The following is a 15,808-nucleotide window of genomic DNA, read 5'->3' on the forward strand; positions in this document are numbered from 1 at the left end:
GTTTGAGGGGTGCAGTTTTTAAAATGATGTCACTTTTAGGTATTTTCTATTATATAGGCCTCTCAAGTCACTTCAAATGTTATGTGGTCCCTAAAATAATTGGTTTTGTAAATTTTGTTGAAAAAATGAGAAATTGCTAATAATTGTTAAATTCTTCTAAAAAAAAAAAATTGTTTAAAAAATGGTGCTGATGTAAAATAAGCATGTGAGAAATGTTATTTATTAACTATTTTGTGTGACATAACGCTCTCTGGTTTAAGAGCATTTAAAATTGAAAGTTTGAAAATTGCATTTTCACCAAAATTCTGATTTTTTTTCAAATAAGTGTGAAAACCTTTGACCTGAATTTACCATTATAACGAAATGTCAGTAAAAAATGTGCCATGAAGAAACGGTCTCAGAATTACTGGGATCTGATGAGGCGTTCCCGATTTATTACCGCATAAAGTGACACTGGTCAGATTTGTAAAATTTAGCTTTTTCAGGAATGGGAAAACAGGCTTTGGCAGTAAGGCTATGTGCGCACTAGGCGTTTAACGCTGCGTTTTTTGTGCGTTTTTGCCGGCAAAAAACGCACTTGCGGCAAAAAAAAGCGGCGTTTTTACCGCGTTTTTGTGCACTGCATTCAATCAGTGAAAAACACAGTGAGAAACGCAGAAATAATTGACATGCTGCGTTTTTGGGGTCACCACAAAAATGCAGCTACAAAAAAACGCTATGTGCGGACAGCACTTCTGAAAACCAATAGACATTGCTGGGGAAGCAATGTCACGGCGTTTTCAGCACAAAACCCCCGCTAAAAACGCAGCAAAAACGTCTAGTGCGCACAGGGCCTAAAGCGGGCTTTACACGCTGCAACATCGCTAGCTGATGCTAGCGATGTCGAGCGTGATAACACCCGCCCCCATCGTACGGCCGATATGTGATCGCTGCCATAGCGAACATTTTCGCTACGGCAGCGTCACACTCACATACCTGCTCTGCAATGTCACCGGCGAACCGCCTCCTTTCTAAGGGGGCGATTCGTTTAGCATCACAGCGATGTCACTAAGCGGACGCCCAATCAAAGCGGAGGGGCGGAGATGAGCGAGATGAACATCCCGCCCACCTCCTTCCTCATTGCGGGCGGGACGCAGGTAAGGAGAGGTTCCTGCGGCGTCACACGTGGCGATGTATGCTGCCGCAGGAACGAGGAACAACATCGCTACTGCAGCAGCAACGATAATTGGGAAGAGGTGAGCATGTCACCGATTAGTGATTTTGAACGTTTTTGCGACAATTCAAAATCGCTAATAGGTGTCACACGCAACGACATCACTAACGCGGCCGGATGTGCGTCACAAATTCCTTGACCCCAACGAGATCGCTTTAGCGATCTCGTAGCGTGCAAAGCCACCTTTAGAGTTTAAATTTTTTTTAAATAACGGCCACACTTTAAATCACTTTTGAAGTTTATTGCTTAAAGGGGTCGGACAGCCCATTGCCAATCCCTATGTTTAGGCCCTAGTGAAATAGCAACACTTAAGGGGGCTTTACACGCAACGACATCGCTAACGAGATGTCATTGGGAGTCAAGGAATTCGTGACGCACATCCGTCCTCGTTAGTGATGTTGTTGCGTGTGAAACGCTCGAACGACCGCTAACGATCAAAATTACTCACCATATCGTTGACATGTCTTTCTAATCTCAAATATCATTGCTGTTGCAAGACGCAGGTTGTTCGTCATTCCTGTGGCAGCACACATCGCTATGTGTGACACCGCAGGAACGAGGGACAACATCGTACCTGCGGCCGCCGGCAATGAGGAAGGAAGGAGGTGGGCGGGATGTTCCGGCCGCTCATCTCCGCCCCTCCACTTCTATTGGGCGGCCGCTTAGTGACGCTGCTGTGACGCCGAACGAACCTCCCCCTTAGAAAGAAGGCGGTTCGCCGGCCACAGCGACGTCGCTAGGCAGGTAAGTATGTGTGACGGGGACTAATGATGTTGTGCGCCACGGGCAGTGCTTTCACCAGCGACATCGCTAGCGTCGCTTACCTCCCATGTCAGAACTGTTCCAGCATTGTGTGCATTGGCTCTCCTGGAGATTGCGTGACATTATATCACTTGTTTCCTTCAGCCAGCCAATGCTGGACTCACTCTCCACTCGTTTGGACAAATCCAGACATGCGGAGAAAGCTGCTCTGTCACTCTTTTCCAATATCAAGAACATGTAAAGGAGGAGAGAGTAAAGCCAGTGCTGATTGGCTGCAGGGATTATTATGTCATGCGATCCCCAGGATAGCCAATGCCAGCACCACTGGAACAGTGCCAGCACAGTAGCTGAGTATAGGTGTTATTATTTTACTGGGGGAAACATACTGATTGAGAAGGGGTTAACACTTTATCAAGTAATCCAAACCTTAGCACCAGGTTTCCCAGAGATTTCCAAGTGATATTCCTGCTGCTACTAACATGAGAGGTATGTATTAGTTCTTAGAAATTGCATGTAGCAGTGTAAAAAAAAACCAAAACAATTAAGTAGAATGATTTTAAAAGATGTCTATTGAATTCCTTTGGATAGAGATTTTTATGTATATATTTTTTGTAGTGACAGTTATAAAGTGTAGCCCTATCTGGTCTGGAGCCTGAATTTATGTATGGATCTGGTGTCTGAGCTGGGGTTAAAGGAATTTGTGTTGTAATGATCAGGAGGTGTAATCTGGTCTGGGCCAGATGGAAAAGAAAAGGAAAACAATGTGTAAGATATTCTTACACATGGTTTCTAATAGATTATCTGGTCAGGATGCTGAATTAATGTATGGATCTGGTGTATAATCTGGGGTTTAAAGGAATTTTTGTTGTAGTAGTCAAGAGGAGTATTGATAGCGTTCTGGGCCAGATGGAGAAGAAAAAGGAAAACAATGTGTAATATACTCTTACACATGGTTTCTCATGGATTATCTGTTCTGGAGCCTAAATTTATGTATGATTGGGGTTTAAAGGAATTTGTGTTGTAGCAGTCAGGAGGTGGTATTGATAGGGGTCTGGGCCAGATGGAAAAGAAAAGGAAAACAGTGTGTAAAATATTCTTACACATGCTGTCTAATAGATTATCTGGTCTGGATGCTGAATTAATGTATGGATCTGGTGTATAATCTGGGGTTTAAAGGAATTTTTGTTGTAGTGGTTCACATGGTTTCTAATGCCTGTCCCACTTCCATCTATTTTACTAGATTAAAATTCTAGTGCAGTGAACGAAAAAAACCTTGTGGGTCCAAGATCTTACCTTTGCCGAATTTATACGACAGGTGAAGCTAAACAAATGAAGCATGACCTGCCACTCATGGGCCAGTTCTGTATGTTATTGCCCTAAAATCATCTAACCAGCTCATGTAGTTGATCTTCTATTGAATGATGATTTCATGTAGAGGTGTCTAGACTAGTGTTGAGCGGACCCGGATCGGCAAAATCTGGATCCGCACGGTTTGAGCGGCAGATCCGAGTCCGACCCGGACGTGGGATTCCAGGTGCACGATCCGGATGCGTTTTTTTTTTTTTCTTTTCTCTCTCTCTCTGTCTCTCTCTCGTCCCTGGATTCCACTCCCCATTGACATATATGGGGCCGAACTCCGGATCGGATCTGGACTTCTGTCTCAACCCGCCGGGTAGCCGCCGGGCCCGGATTTATACTCTATGGATTTTAATGGATTTCACAAATAAATATTGATGATTTTAAAGTCTACATCCTGAGGACTGCGCTGGACTTCTTTCCTATATTGACATATATGGGGCCGAACTCCGGATCGTATCCGGACTTCTTTCTCAACCCGCCGGGTAGCCGCCGGACCCGGATTTTTCACTATCCGCTCAACTCTAGTCTAGACCTTTTACTATACTATATTACATGAGACATTGAAGCTTTTTCTGATAGTGTAACATTGTTTTGTTCTCTTTGATATGTGTGTATAGTAAACTGCAGAAACGGAATAATCCAGTTACCACAATGTAGAAGCTGTAGCTTTTTTCCGTGTCCTTGTTATTTATTTAGACTGCTAAGGTTTTCTTTATTTCTATCTCGTTTTAGAAAAGTGACTAATCACCGTGCAGCTTTTCATACAGCAAATAATAAAAAGCAGAACACGAGAAACCAGCACAAAACCTCGTTTTTCCTCTCTCTGTTTGTCTTTTTTTAATATATTTATCAGACACTGAAAGCGCTTCTGTTCAGCTGAATGCCCCGCTGCTTTTTGAGTGTTTACTACAAGAGATTTCAGATGAAGGGGCCTTGGGAGCGCAAAAAGACCGGGCCAGTTTTAAGGAATTGGCATCCTAAACTGTACTAGTGGCCTTGGAGGGGACCTGCTTGCTTAGTTAGCTATCTCGCCAAATTTCTCTTTCGAAAAACAGTAGAGCAAAGAGATGGCAGGGATCCTTTTCAGGCTTAATCACACTTCAGTCCTCACACCCAACAAACTTGCATCCTTTTCCATTTGCGAGGCTTTTCTTCTCTTCCTCCCGGGTGGTTATCTGTGGCAGCGTTTCGCAGAGCCGTCTAGTATCTATCAGTGTGAAATAAGCGGCTTTAGTGTACATGTTAAGGGTTAACATGCAGAGACAGGTATGACAGTTTCCTCAAGGCAAAATAAACCTACTGAGATGGGAGCATCCTGACTTGCTGTAATGTAATGACAATGTTCCTCCGCCATCTGTCTATACATAATGACTGCAAATGTTTGGAATAATTGTTTTTCTTCTGATGCATTAACTTTACCTTCTTGGCGGGTTCACTTTTCTGAAGGGCAGCAGAGTTTATTACAGATATGAAACTTTTCTAACAACACTTCACCAAAGGAACGATATTTGACATTGAGCTTGTGTTTGCTTTAACAAATAGACCCTTCATTTCTACATTGTTGTTTTTTTTGAGAAATAGGTTTTCTGTTTCATAGGATGTAATATGACCAAGGATGACCCTATATTTTGCCCAGATTAATGGAGGAATGTCATCTCCTTGTCAAATATAGTCCTCAACAGCAATACTGAGTCCATATAGTGGCTTCTTATGTTTTCAAGGTCTACACACAATGTCATGGTCATAAATGCATATTGTATCAGAGCCCAGCAAAAAATATAGATTATCAATCTATTACGTGAAAAATAAACCTGCGATACTCATTCCTTTTTGATTGCTCTTTATTCCAAGTTACTTGCCGATAACACCGGACAGTCGACACAACATCCGGCCAGCTCCATTACGTGTAATCACACACTTTCTCAATCCCCGTCTTTCTTTTCTAAAATCGTCCGCCATGCATTTCTTTCAAATGTCTTAAAAGGAAACTGTCAGCAGAATATTGCTATGTAAGCTAAGGACAGCGTGATATAGGGATTAAAAAACAAAAATCAACTATGCCTCTCATCTGTGTGTGCTATTGTTTACTTAAACAATTGGTTTTATTACCTTGTAATTACCGTAACATTGCTAGGTCTAGCTGGCTTGTGCAGAGAAGTCCAAGATGACCCCTGCTGTGATTGACACCTCACTGTCAATGCACAATCTCTATTGAGGACCTGGTGTGGGCCGGGACAGCTCCCTGGGCTCAGCTACATGCTTTAAAACTCAATCCTTATGTGAGAACAGCTGCACCCAGTAATCTTTGTGATACACCGTTAGATTCAATATCTCTTTGCCTATGTTATGTTGATGTCAGATGAAGAAGCAAAATTCTGCTGACAGAGTCCCTTGAAGCAGTATTCAACACACATTACTATTACACATTATTATTATTACACACTGATTAAAGAGAACCGTTGGGATTAGTGATGGGCGAGTGTGCTTAGGACTGCTCAGTACTCGATCGAGCATTGGGGTGCTTGAGCTTGCCTGGTGCTAAATTGAGCACTGCAGGTACTATGGCTAAATGCTCAACACAGTTTTTTTACCTGCCCTGGACATACGGTAGCTCTCAGCCACCACAGTCCCCACAACAGAGAGAGAGGGGAGCCAGCACGATCTGAAAATGGCATGCATCATATAAAAAGTGCAAATTCACAGATTTATTCCAACTGTACTGTAATATAAATGAGATTTTTAGCAAATAATTGATCAATTCTTTGAGCCACCCCTGCCAACGTCACGGCAAATCTCAATAGGGGGGTCCTACTCTATATTCTGTATTTCATGTGCCAAGCGGCCTCCTAGATAAAGTTAAAAGCAGAACCATAATGGAGCACACATACCTGTAACCTGTATATAACCGCTTCTATGTTGCAAAAGAGGCAATTGTGGATAGAGGCCAGCCCAGGTCCCAGCATGTGGAGCAAGCTCTACACATACCAGGACTATATCACAACTGATCCTCCCAGTGCCAGACAGCAACCATTGATAAAGGCGGACCAGATCCAAGTATGGTGCTTAATTAGCAATGCCTGTGGAAAGGGTGAGGCAACTGAATGTGTACAGCTACCAACAGGAGGAATATATTGCAAACCAAGATCAGGCGTGCATGGCATGGTGGTGACCAGCCACCAGACATTTGTAGCATAACTACAACCAAACAGAGAGAGAGGGGAGCCAGCACGATCTGAAAATGGCATGCATCATATAAAAAGTGCAAATTCATTGCTGGGCGAGTGTGCTTGGCACTGCTCAGTACTCGATCTAGCATTGGGGTGCTTGAGCTTGCCTGGTGATAAATTGAGCACTGCAGATACTATGGCTAAATGCTCAACACAGTTTTTTTACCTGCTTTGGACATACGGTAGTTCTCAGCCACCACAGTCCCCACAACAGCAGATATTGCCCGGCAAAATCCGTTCAGTCTTCCCGGCTTCCATCAGTCTCAACATGTGAGTGCATTCCGTATCAAGAATAAACATTAAAAATATAATCAAGGGGTATTGTGCTTAAAGACCAAATAGAAAAACCCCTAAAAATAACTTTATTGATCACAGTTTAAAAATCAGAAAAAATTCCCGAAAACACAAACCAAAAAATTTATAAAGACATAAGGTGCTGTAGTGTAGATCATGGTTTGGCCACACACCCTAGTAGTTTCCCTGCTTTGCCTCAGAGGTTGGCAGTGGCACCCTAATATTAGCGTAATGGCGCCCCGCTCAACGAATGCTGACCCTTATATCCCTATGCTGATCTCCAGTGCAGCTAGTCTGGGGAAAGTAGGGGTGCAGGGGAGTGCCAACCATAAATACACTCAAAGCACCAATTGTAATGTCCCCCACTGTCAAAAGAGGAGTGATGGCCAAATAGAAAAATAGGTGGACCCTACTTCTTGACAGTTCCAAAATCGAGATACCCTCCAATAATAGTCATATAGAAAGAGGAGGGAGGTTTTGCCCTCAGTAGTCGTCAATTGTACCGCAGGCACACCAGCAGTTGATAATGGCGACAGGTATGCACCTTTTAACCTGGAAGATTACTATCTACATGTGATTATTGTGCCATGCCTGTTTTTGTACCATGCATGCTTATGTGAGCAGTTTCGCTGCTGTGCTGTTTGTGGTGTTTTTGCACTTTTTTCATTACATCTACCTTGCAGTTTTTAAAACAAGATTTTTTTAAAAAATTTGGATTAATAAAATATTATAATTAATTCTTTGTTGGCTATTTTTTCTATTATTTCTAATTGGTTGTTCCAATAGCCTTCTTTCCGTTGAATCTATTGAGAGATTTATCATGTATTGTCATCATTGGGTATAATCCTTATCTCTTGTAGCGGCATAACCTTGGTGCTACTTTTCTACATAGTTTGGTGTCATCAGCAAAGACTACCACTTTACTGTCAATCCCAGCCACTAGGCAATTAATAAAGAGATTAAAAATAATAAGTCCTAGTTCAGATTCTTGTGATCCCCACTGCTGACTTTATCCCATTTAGAGAATGTACCACTTATAGGGGAGTCAAACTCAAGACCTGTGGGCCATATTTGGGGATGAAGCCCGACTCCAGCGCCTACTTCACCTGGATGTGTGTCCAAGGACATCATTAATTGTCCCGATTACCTATAGAAATCGGCTAGCAATTTCTAGTAAATAATGAGCAAAGAATAATAAAAATATAAATCTATTTGTATTATTATGCCCTTTGTTACCTTTTAGTTCCATTATTGTTTTTCGTCGTGGTTGTTCTAGGCACATCCTTATTGTTATTCCCCCTCCTTCATTTCTTCTTAGTTTATTGAAGAAATACACAAGAGAAAGTGCTTGAGGGATGAAGGCTGCTGGCAGGAGGACAAGATCGGGGGCTACAGGGACCAAAAGTATAGCGCGCTGATAAGGATTGGCTGACCGCAGTTTGTGGGCTAGACGTAGCCTCGGTTTATTAGGAATGTGGCCACTTCCAGCTCATAAAAACTTCACAATCCAAGACTATGTGCATAACACCAGTAGCAATGCTATTAATATGCTCCTGGTGCTTTTTTTAATCCAGATTGGCTTATATTTCTTTTATGAAAAAAATCTTTTATATTAAAAATACACAAAGGCTTATTTACCGGATATTAGATTTGTGGGGGATGAAATCATTGTTGTTCCTCACGAAGCCTTACATGAACCTCCAAGTGTCTCAGGAAGCTGATAAATCTGACAGGATGCCAGTGGCTCTTTATACTCTCTCTTCACGCGAAATCTCAGCGGTGCCATGAAGTAAAATGCTGAGGAGGGTTTTATTAGCGTCTTCATACAGCTGAGCCGGCTGCGCAAGGTTCTTACTGGGCAGCTCCCTGCCAATTCTTCTGCATTAACTTATAACCAACATACATCAGGGTTTTGCTGGTTAACGCTTCTACTCCAGCTTCTCGGAAAGATTAGGTAATGGTTACTATGTCCATTCCCTCAGGGACGTTATGGCCTTGATTGAAAATCCATAATATGTAAACAGCAAAAAAAAAAAAAGTTTTCTTATTTCTCTTTGCCTCATCCTGTTTTAAAGGGGTTTCCCACAAGCAAAATTAATTTTAAAGTTCATTTTCATCAATAGATCTTTGAATAATAATAAGTTTCACAATTGGATGTGTTTAAAATAAATCTTCCTGTGGTGAGATAATCTTATATATGTGTCCCTGCTATGTACTGTGTAATGGCCGTGTCTGACCAGATAAGAACATGGTATGTTCACACCACCTGGGCAGGAGAGGACGCATAACAGTATAAAGACATTATAGCATGGGATGATAGCTAATTCTTTTTGTGAGGTAAAACATTTCCCTGCCTGTTTTTTAACTCAAAGAATGAATTATTTTCAATCCCGTGCTGTAATGTTTGTATACTTTTTTATTTGCTCACCTGCCCAGGAGCTGTAGTATGATCAGACCATGTCCCTGTACGGTCAGACACGGCCATAAGGCTATGTTGGCACCAGAAAGTGCCTTTTTCTTAAGGAAAAACCGGACCCTTTTAAAGAATCCTGCACCCGTGGTAAAAAACCTCAGCAAAATCCGCATGCGGTTTTACCGTGCCGCAGATTTACCGCAGATTTTCCGCGGATTTGGTCCCTGCGGATTTTTACCATTATCTATGGCAAAAACCGCAGGTCCTTGCTGAAAAGAAGTGACATGCTCATTAATTCCGCAGCGGAAAATTTGCTGGTATAAAAAAAACAAAGTGTGCACACAGCATTTTTTAAAACCCATAGGATTTGCTGGGGAATGACTGCAGCTATGTTAGACACATTTTCTGCAGCAAATCCGCAGCAAAATCCGCAGCGTGCGCACAGGGCCTTACACAGTACATAGCAGGGACACATTTATAAGATTATCTCAGCACAGGAACATTTCTTTTAAACACATCCTATTGTGGAAATTATTATTATTCCGAGCTCTATAGATTAAAATTAACTTTTGTGCTCGCTTTGGCAGCACATATACTAAAATTGGAACAATACAGAGAAGATTTGCATGGCCCCTGCGCAAGGATGACACACAATTTCGTGAAGCGTTCCATATTTTTAGCTGTCATTGTTGAAATAAAAAAGCCCAAACCCGTAAAAAAAAATAAAAATTAACTTTTTCTGTGAAAATCCCTTTAAACCTTGGCATCTCCTAATTCACGTGGTCCAGAACAGTGTAGATTCCCAGGAGGCACGTGCTCCTGTCCAGGGTAATGACCACTCGTGGTAAAAGAACCTGAAGAACGGATTGTGCCAAATGCTAAGCACAGTGACATTGTCAGATGGACTCTGTGAGTCTTCCTTATATAACTGCCTTTTTTCATGAGGTACTTTTTTCTCTTTGAAATGTGTACTGCGATTGAAAACACCCTACAATTACACCTCATTCAGAAGTCTGTGTTTTCCATGTACAAGGTAGCCATAAAATCACCTAAGGTGTTTGGAGCCAAGTGCAGACTGATCCAGTGGACTGAATTGGCTGAAAATTAGTATGTGTGGTATTCAAGGCATGGGGAAACGGAAGGCATCTTAAAAAAAAAATTTATACCAAAACTTCGCAGAGACAGATGATGACCCGTTTTGAGGCAACAGACTTACTGAGTTTTCAAACAAAAATAGCAAAGAGCCCTGGGGATCCACAGTAGCAATAGTGTAAATAGCTGAATCCAAGAGGAGCAGTGAACAATAGGATAAACAAGACCTAAAAAATAACGTTTATTAGATATATATATATAAAAATGAGCAGCAGCTCACAAGTGAGTAAAAACAAAAACCAGCACACAGTATACACCGGTGCTATAACAGGGCATACATAGACGAGCCCAAATCAGATCACCCTAGGTAATAGGAATACAAGATGGCAACCTTCCGAACAAATAGGGAGCCTCCTATAGAATACCCAGAAGATGATCAAAACAACAAACAGAGACACATACCTCCTTATTGCCAAATGCTAGAGGCCACAAAGACGAGCAATAGTGTCCCAAAAACTGCTTCATTAAGGATCAAGAAAAACGTATTTCTCATTTAATCCCCTATAGGGAACGTTCTTACCAGATCCTGAAGAGATGGCAGGGCGACTGTACCAAATTACTAAGGTCTCCTAGGGGAGCCGTCAATCAGCTCTTCAAATCCCACAGGAATGCCACGGAATGAAACTCCATAAGTCTGTCAGAAACACTCACTCCCAACGCGTTTCTTGGGGATCAATCATCAGGGGAGTATGGGTGAAAAGCCTTGGGTACTGCCTCAAAAGTCTCCAAAAGTGCAGTAATGTCATGCCCAAGATACTAAAAAATAAGACAAAGTGTATAAAATAAGCCCTGAGCAGTGTATTATAAGGGCCTATCTATATGCCCCATAGACAAGAAACTCACCGCACACAGCGTGTATCATAGTGAACCTTTTGAAAAGTGCCGCGCTGGCGCCCCGGAAACATGCTCCATTTATATCCCGGCGCATGCGCAAAGGCACAATAACGCTCAGTGACGTGCATACCGAAACCGGAAGTGCACGTCATCGGGCGCCGTGTCTCAGAAAGAGCACGTAGCCCAATCCAGTGACATCATATCCTGGAGAACCGCTCGCACTGAAGGGATAGGGCGCGTTGCCATCGCAACCAAGATGCGACCTCACAGATCCAGAGCGGCGGTTCACAATATTTAGCACATGCTGGCGAAAAACGCCGCATGGTAGGCATAAGGCCATACATGGCAGTGTATCAAAATTGAGATTGACACTAATATCCACATAGCAGGTAGGAGAGATATATTTTGTAAACTAGAGATTAAAAACAGAGGATCAAAGCAAAGATTGTCCCGAACAGGTCACACAGAGAGCCGAATAACCATAAGCAGTATACCTCTATAAGTCAATCAGAGGTAAAAATCTCTTACAAGACAAACTGGAAGAATCAATTGAAATCCCAAAGAGTTGGCCCACAGGTTGTCCCACATTATACCCAGGCCATCACGATTATAGGGTAAAATAAACCCAGCCTATGTAGATTGAGGGCTGGCCAGCGACCACGTAGGAGAACAAAAGGGGCAACAGACGCAACATGAAACGACAGGAACAGATGAAACTAAGGTGCCCGCTAGCAAACCCCTACTGTAGATCCTCTCCCTACCTATCATGTGGGGGTCGGCACCCTATAAGAGCCCGCAAGTATGGTGCCCCCACTCGGCCGTCGTCTCGCCCTCCTATACTTACCCTATATGCTAAAGTGCTCCTACAGGAAGGGTGTAAAGGACAGTGACTCATTCAGACCTAATGGTGCCATCGTGTCAAGGTTGTAAATCCAATAGCACTCCTTCTGGAGTACCTTTTTGTCCCAGTTTCCACCCCTGGGCGGGGGATGAATGAGGTCAATCCCCATGATTCTCAAACTTCTCAGATCACCATTATGGAAGTTGTTAACAACTTCCATAATGGTGATCTGAGAAGTTTGAGAATCATGGGGATTGACCTCATTCATCCCCCGCCCAGGGGTGGAAACTGGGACAAAAAGGTACTCCAGAAGGAGTGCTATTGGATTTACAACCTTGACACGATGGCACCATTAGGTCTGAATGAGTCACTGTCCTTTACACCCTTCCTGTAGGAGCACTTTAGCATATAGGGTAAGTATAGGAGGGCGAGACGACGGCCGAGTGGGGGCACCATACTTGCGGGCTCTTATAGGGTGCCGACCCCCACATGATAGGTAGGGAGAGGATCTACAGTAGGGGTTTGCTAGCGGGCACCTTAGTTTCATCTGTTCCTGTCGTTTCATGTTGCGTCTGTTGCCCCTTTTGTTCTCCTACGTGGTCGCTGGCCAGCCCTCAATCTACATAGGCTGGGTTTATTTTACCCTATAATCGTGATGGCCTGGGTATAATGTGGGACAACCTGTGGGCCAACTCTTTGGGATTTCAATTGATTCTTCCAGTTTGTCTTGTAAGAGATTTTTACCTCTGATTGACTTATAGAGGTATACTGCTTATGGTTATTCGGCTCTCTGTGTGACCTGTTCGGGACAATCTTTGCTTTGATCCTCTGTTTTTAATCTCTAGTTTACAAAATATATCTCTCCTACCTGCTATGTGGATATTAGTGTCAATCTCAATTTTGATACACTGCCATGTATGGCCTTATGCCTACCATGCGGCGTTTTTCGCCAGCATGTGCTAAATATTGTGAACCGCCGCTCTGGATCTGTGAGGTCGCATCTTGGTTGCGATGGCAACGCGCCCTATCCCTTCAGTGCGAGCGGTTCTCCAGGATATGATGTCACTGGATTGGGCTACGTGCTCTTTCTGAGACACGGCGCCCGATGACGTGCACTTCCGGTTTCGGTATGCACGTCACTGAGCGTTATTGTGCCTTTGCGCATGCGCCGGGATATAAATGGAGCATGTTTCCGGGACGCCAGCGCGGCACTTTTCAAAAGGTTCACTATGATACACGCTGTGTGCGGTGAGTTTCTTGTCTATGGGGCGTATAGATAGGCCCTTATAATACACTGCTCAGGGCTTATTTTATACACTTTGTCTTATTTTTTAGTATCTTGGGCATGACATTACTGCACTTTTGGAGACTTTTGAGGCAGTACCCAAGGCTTTTCACCCATACTCCCCTGATGATTGATCCCCAAGAAACGCGTTGGGAGTGAGTGTTTCTGACAGACTTATGGAGTTTCATTCCGTGGCATTCCTGTGGGATTTGAAGAGCTGATTGACGGCTCCCCTAGGAGACCTTAGTAATTTGGTACAGTCGCCCTGCCATCTCTTCAGGATCTGGTAAGAACGTTCCCTATAGGGGATTAAATGAGAAATACGTTTTTCTTGATCCTTAATGAAGCAGTTTTTGGGACACTATTGCTCGTCTTTGTGGCCTCTAGCATTTGGCAATAAGGAGGTATGTGTCTCTGTTTGTTGTTTTGATCATCTTCTGGGTATTCTATAGGAGGCTCCCTATTTGTTCGGAAGGTTGCCATCTTGTATTCCTATTACCTAGGGTGATCTGATTTGGGCTCGTCTATGTATGCCCTGTTATAGCACCGGTGTATACTGTGTGCTGGTTTTTGTTTTTACTCACTTGTGAGCTGCTGCTCATTTTTATATATATATATCTAATAAACGTTATTTTTTAGGTCTTGTTTATCCTATTGTTCACTGCTCCTCTTGGATTCAGCTATTTACACTATTGCTACTGTGGATCCCCAGGGCTCTTTGCTATTTTTGTATTCAATACCTTCGCTTAATGGCAGGTTTCCTTTCTACTGATTTAGACACTAGACAATGGGCCACGGAGGCTAGAGATGTATTTTCCGAAAAAAACCTTGTATTAAAGAGATATACACCCACCTTGAGTGGGGCATTTAACCCCTTTACGACCGCCGATACGCCTTTTAACGGCGGCATATTCGGGTACTTTTTCCGATCCGCCGCTTTTTAACGGCGGTCGGAAAAAAGGGTCTAGCGCCCCCCAGAGTCGGAAAATTTCCGGGGTCTCAGCTGCCGGGGGTAGCTGAGACCCTGGAGATTACGGTTCAGGCCGGTTTTTTCATTTAAAGGTACGGTGATCGCCGTTATTAACCGAATAACGGCAAGCATGTACCTGCAAAATGAAATGCCGGTTTTTAATGCATTTTAATGGTTTCTCTCACATTTGACGTGATCTAACAGTCAAATGTGAGAGAACGGTCCTTGTCCGGTCCCTCTCGGTCCCCCCCCGGTACCTGGGTCTCGTTACCGAGTTCCCACGGCATTCCCCCGGCCCCCCTCCTTCTCGTGTCCGTGTAAAATGGCGGGCGCATGCGCAGTTCGACCGCTAAAGTCTGCCTCCTTCCACCTAGCAACGTCAGGAATTTATTTCATTGGTTCCTGACATTTGAACACTGTGTTAGACCCTATCACAGTGATCAAATACCCCAAATATTTTGGAAATGGCAGCATTTGGGTCTGCCTCCCTCTTCTCTCCCTTGTAGTTGATCTGGGAGAGAAGAGAGAGAGAGACTACATTTGCTGCCGTTTCTGTCAGAAAAAAAAACACCAATTTTTATTATAAATCAGTCATCCTCATCCCCAATATCCTCACCCAAAATATCCCCCCCCCAAATATCCTCATCACCTCCGTCAGAATCCCCCCTTAGTTAGAATTTTTATTTTAGATTTTTTTTTTTCTTATATCAGGGTTAGATCAGGGTTAGCATCAGGGTTAGCATCAGGGTTAGATCAGGGTTAGATCAGGGTTAGGATCAGGGTTAGGATCAGGGTTAGGGTTAAAAAAATCTAAAAAAAATTTTTCAAAAAATTTAAAAAAAAAAAAAAATTTGTAGTATTTTTTTTTCTTTTTTTTGCTAGGCAGTGAAAAATACTGTAATGGCGCGGAGAACATTTACCGCCGAGCAGGCATACATGCTTCTTGCCTCCGGCAGTTCAGGCTCGGATACAGAGTCTGCCTCTGAAATCGAGCGATTTTCGGATGGTGACGACTCGGCTTCCTCCTCGGGATCCGACAGCCCGATGGTAGCGGAGTCGGTCGTCACTGCTGAAACGTCAGAGGCAGGTCCAAGTAGTGCCCTTCCCCGGCCACTATGGTATCCTGACCCGTCCTTCTCCCCTCAAATTCCTCCGTTTGTAGCAGCCCCCGGTATAAATGTAAATGTCACAAATTTTACCCCATTAGATTTTTTCCAAATTTATGTTACCCCAGAAGTCCTCCAATTATTTGTCCACCAAACCAATTTATATGCCCGTCAATATATATCCCAACATCCTACCTCCATCCATTCCCGCTCCTGGATCCCCACAAATGTCCCCGAACTTAAAAAGTTTTTGGGCATAACTTTTAACATGGGGTTAGTGAAAAAATCTACACTCCGCTCGTACTGGGCAACAAAAACAGTGCACAGCACCCCTGTGTTGGCAGCCATCATG

At 43.3% G+C, this 15,808-nt stretch overlaps 1 protein-coding gene and 1 non-coding gene across 2 annotated transcripts in view; both read left to right on the forward strand.

Annotated features, from left to right (window-relative positions):
- The window catches only part of FBXW8 (F-box and WD repeat domain containing 8), a 202,099-nt gene that overhangs the window by 49,047 nt on the left and 137,244 nt on the right, over positions 1–15,808 (forward strand).
- On the forward strand, positions 9,840–9,946 carry LOC142258635 (U6 spliceosomal RNA). Its single transcript, XR_012727827.1, has one exon. It is a non-coding gene; the product is annotated as a U6 spliceosomal RNA (small nuclear RNA).

The sequence above is a fragment of the Anomaloglossus baeobatrachus genome, chromosome 1 (assembly GCF_048569485.1).
Source record: "Anomaloglossus baeobatrachus isolate aAnoBae1 chromosome 1, aAnoBae1.hap1, whole genome shotgun sequence".
In the NCBI taxonomy this organism is placed as follows: Eukaryota; Metazoa; Chordata; class Amphibia; order Anura; family Aromobatidae; genus Anomaloglossus; species Anomaloglossus baeobatrachus.